The sequence below is a fragment of the Poecilia latipinna genome, unplaced genomic scaffold, assembly GCF_001443285.1.
Source record: "Poecilia latipinna isolate Pla-1442-1.1 unplaced genomic scaffold, P_latipinna-1.0 Scaffold3668, whole genome shotgun sequence".
Classification (NCBI taxonomy): domain Eukaryota; kingdom Metazoa; phylum Chordata; class Actinopteri; order Cyprinodontiformes; family Poeciliidae; genus Poecilia; species Poecilia latipinna.
Genome location: NW_015116284.1, coordinates 14,629 through 18,686, shown reverse-complemented (window position 1 = coordinate 18,686; position 4,058 = coordinate 14,629). Strand labels below are relative to the sequence as shown.

General features: G+C 38.2%; 1 long non-coding RNA gene across 1 annotated transcript in view; it reads right to left on the bottom strand.

Moving 5' to 3' along the window:
* Positions 1-3,137, bottom strand: part of LOC106941431 (uncharacterized) — an 8,824-nt gene extending 5,687 nt beyond the window's left edge. Inside the window, exons 1-2 of the long non-coding RNA XR_001423358.1 lie at positions 3,000-3,137; positions 1,149-1,152 (exon numbers count right to left, since the gene is read on the bottom strand). This is a non-coding gene — a long non-coding RNA (uncharacterized LOC106941431). The remainder of the gene's footprint in view (positions 1-1,148; positions 1,153-2,999) is intronic.
* Positions 3,138-4,058: the final 921 nt, after the last annotated feature.

Below are 4,058 nucleotides of genomic sequence, written 5' to 3'. Positions count from 1 at the left end.
AAGAGTAAGTGTATATATTCTTATAATTAAACCAACTGGTTAAACCAATATTAATTATTGTTTTAATCATAAGTCATCATTATTAATTTAAGTATTTTACTCTGGGTTTTATCCAATTACTCAAAATGTTTAGATTTTATTCTTTAAACATTTAATGCCTTGAAATGAGCCTCTGAACTATTTTTATTCACTGCAGGCTGGAAACTTCCTCTTTCTCCAGGAAACCTGCTCTTCCTGTTACATGACTCTCTTTCTGTCTGACTATGATTTTTTATGATTAAATAGAAAAAAGTAGAATTAAAGCAAGACACTATAACAACACACACAACCAGATTAATTTTATTACCATCTGACTCTACTGTTGGGTCTTGATATCACCTGTGTAATCAGTTTTAAAGATAACTTTATTTATTGTTATTATTAAACTAAAATCTCCAGCATGGGGAAGTGGGCTGAGCTCGACTTTTCTCGACAAGCTAAAACACTCAACATTGTCTTGTACACAAGCTCTAGTTGGATGACCCCAAGATCACTAGGTCTTCTTAAAAAATAGTGTCTGAGTACAGTTCTTAAAAATATAGTCAGTGTTTTCATCAAAATTGAGCTGACTGTCCATGAATGACACAAAGTATTTAAAAATTGTCACAATTTCAACAGGTTGGCCATCGAGAGAAACTGGAACCACTTTGAGGTCTTGGTTAGGTCATTTAATTAGCTCTACATCCTTAAGAAAATAAAAAATTAATAATAAATAAACTTTTGTGGTACTCTGATTTAGTAATGTAATTATATTAGTTGTGTTACCACCCCCATGCCAGTAAAGGAAGTAGCAAACCTGAAAAGATGCAACTAAGGAACAGATTTAGAAGTACACCGAAAGCTACGGAATTTGTTCAAAACTGTGAGCTACGCTGAAGTACGTAAAAGAGAGAAGTTTAAATACATGCTGAGAATGAAACTTCTTCCTAAATATGAAGGTATATCACAGATTTCAAAAGAAAATAAAAACGGGAGACTGCAAATAATATAGGAAATAGCGCCCCCTTCACTTCCCGATTGCAATGGTCCCATTTCCAAATAAGGTATGAGACTGACAGTGGTCCGTCCCGCCCCTTTCTGTTTGCTGCAGCGAGGTCCTTCTCACTCACTTCCCTTTCCCCTGCCATTGCAGTTTACTTTTTGTATTTTAAATGTCTCTTAAATATAGAACAATAAAAGGTAACTTTTTTTTTGTGGAATTCCATCTCATTCTCATTGGTCCTTGAACCTAGTGCCTTATTGGTGCTGCACCCATTTCGTTGCACTGGGGTGAAGTTACCAAGGTGGCGTTGACATCTTTGTTACCCTGCTCTAAGAGGTGCATTTAAGGGGCAGAGTATCAAACTATTCTGACCCTTCTGTTGCCACATAAGCAAAACAACCTTGCAAAAAGGACCTATTCTTCAGGGACATGAAAAACCGAGGAAGAATAGAAAAAGAAGCCATCTGTCAAGACACCTGCTTGTTTTACTCTTCGATTGTTTACTCATTTTGATAGACGTTCATCTTGTGTTCCTTTATTTTACCCCCCTTATAGTTATCTAGTTCTTACTTTATACTCTAGGTTTAGTTATTTTATGTCTGAGACTTGTAATGTCTCTAGTTAGGTTTATTTCTTTTTGTAGTCCTTTTGGTTTTTCTAGTTTGAGTTATTAGCTCAGCCTTGTTTCTGTTTAGTTCTTATAGATCCCCTCACATATGTCTCATCAGTTTGTCTTCTTTAGTCTCAGTTTCTTTTAGTATTACAATTATTTCCAGCTCCCTTGTGTTTCCTCCCTCATTCTTGTGTCCCCCATGTATCTTCTCAGCTTCCCTGTGCTACTCACACCTGCAATGATGAGCCTTTAGTGACCATAATATTGCTGTCTCTTTTAATGTCTTGTTATTTTAGAGACTACTTCTCAAGTTGCCAGCAAGCGCAGTCCTTTATTTATAATGTTGTAGTTGCAGAGTTTTCTTCCCTGTATTCATTTACAGCACCTCCTGATGATGATGTGGAGCTTCTGCTTGACTCTTTTAATGACTACTGCCTTGACATTCTTGACCTGTCTATCCCTGTTCACCCTGGTTAATAACACCTGAGAGCTCAGATACTCTTGTCAGAAAACAGAATGCCTATGGAAGAGGACTGGTTTGGTTGTCCACCGGGAACATTTCAAAGATCTCCTTGAGTCTTATAACTGTTGGGTTCTGTGTTTTCTGTGTTTATTTTCTGGGTCATGTCTTTTGTGAGTCTCTGCTTTGTCCTGTTCTCCCCCTGGGAATAATTCCCAGGTGTGTCTCGTTCCCTGTGATTACCTCCTGTGTATTTAAGTCCATCTGTTGTCCTTGTCTTTTGTTGGGTCCTCATCAGTTGTCAAAGTAGTCAGATTGCCGTTTGTTGTCTCAGTCGCACTGTTTAGTTCTGAGTTGGTGTCAGCTCACGTTATCAGTCTTTGTTTATTCAGTTCCTACCGGTGCTGAGCCTTTGGTTTTCTGCTCTGCCGTGCTGCCTGTTATCTGGACTGCTGAGCTTGTTTGGATCATTAAACCACCATTATTTATCTTACTACCTGGGTCACCACCACCCACACTTCATGACAATAACAAGGCAGTTAGTGATGCCTGATCATTTTATTTTAGCAATATTATTCATCAGAACAAAAATAATCCAAAAGTGTTATTTAATGCTATCAGTAGTATTGTCTCTTCCAACACATCATGTTTCATTGACCTCAAATGTCGACTGTAATGTGTTCCTCAGTTTTTTCATAAAGAAGGTGATGGACTTGAAAACCAATATCTCTGAGCTGCTCTACTTTTCCTGATGAGCCCAAGTGTTTGGGATTGTTTTCTTCTTTTGTTCCAATTACATTAAATGAACTGACTTCACTAATTGGTAAAATGAAACTTTCTACTTGTTCACTGGAAATATTACTCCCCTCTCTGCTTGTCCAGGCTTTAACTTCCATTGGTCCAACAATCTTGTAAATAATTAACAGCTCCCCGATCAAAAGGTATGTCCCATTGTATTTTAAAAAAGCAGTAGTGACCCCTCTTTTAAAGAAACCCACTCTTGACCCCGGTACCATCTCCAACTTCCATCCCATCTCTAAACTTCCCTTTCTCAGTAAATTATTTGAAAAAGTTGTAGAAACTCAACTCAGATCCTGGTTTGGTCAGTTACTGATCTCTGATCCCTTTTAGTCTGGCTTTCTTAACACCATTTCACTGAAACTGCTTTAGTAAAAGTCCACAATCATCTTTTAATGGCTGCCGATGGAGGGAAAATGTTCAGTGCTGGTTTTATTAGATCTTGCCGCCTTTGACACTGTCGACCATCCAATTCTGTAGAACAGGTTAAAGGTCATGGCTGGTATTTCTGGCTCAGATTTGGACTGGCTGACCTCATATTTATCTCGCAGGATATTCTGCATTAAGACGGACAGGTTTTCCTCTGACTATGCCCCCTTAACTTGTGGGGTGTCATAAGGCTCAGTTTTGGGTCCACTTTTGTTTTCCTTTTATATTATTCCACTTGCTGGCATTATTCAGTCATTTTCAGATATCTCTTATCACATTTACGCAGATGACATTCAATTGTACTTTTCATTTAGACCGCATCAACTGGACAGGTTGGCCATCCTTGTCCAATGTTTGACCCGTATCTTCTGGCTCTCCAGTAACTCTCTGGTTTTAAGCACCAGTAAGACAGAAATTATGATTATTGCTCCCAGTCACTTGTGCAACAATATCAGCCAGACAACTGTGTCTTCTGCCCCTCTCGGTGTCAGATTCGATTCATTAATAGGCTTCAACTCAGATATTAAGGCCGTTTCCTGTTCTTGTTTCATTAATTTAAGAAACATTTCTAAAATTAGACAAATGGTCTCCAGAGTTTACCTAGAGAAAATCATTCATGCTTTTGTGTCATCTCGTCTGGACTACTGTAATGTCCTTTTTAACTGCCTTCACCAGGGGTTCCCCAAGTCTATTATAAGCCTGGCTGCCCACCATGCTTTAGTATATATATATATATA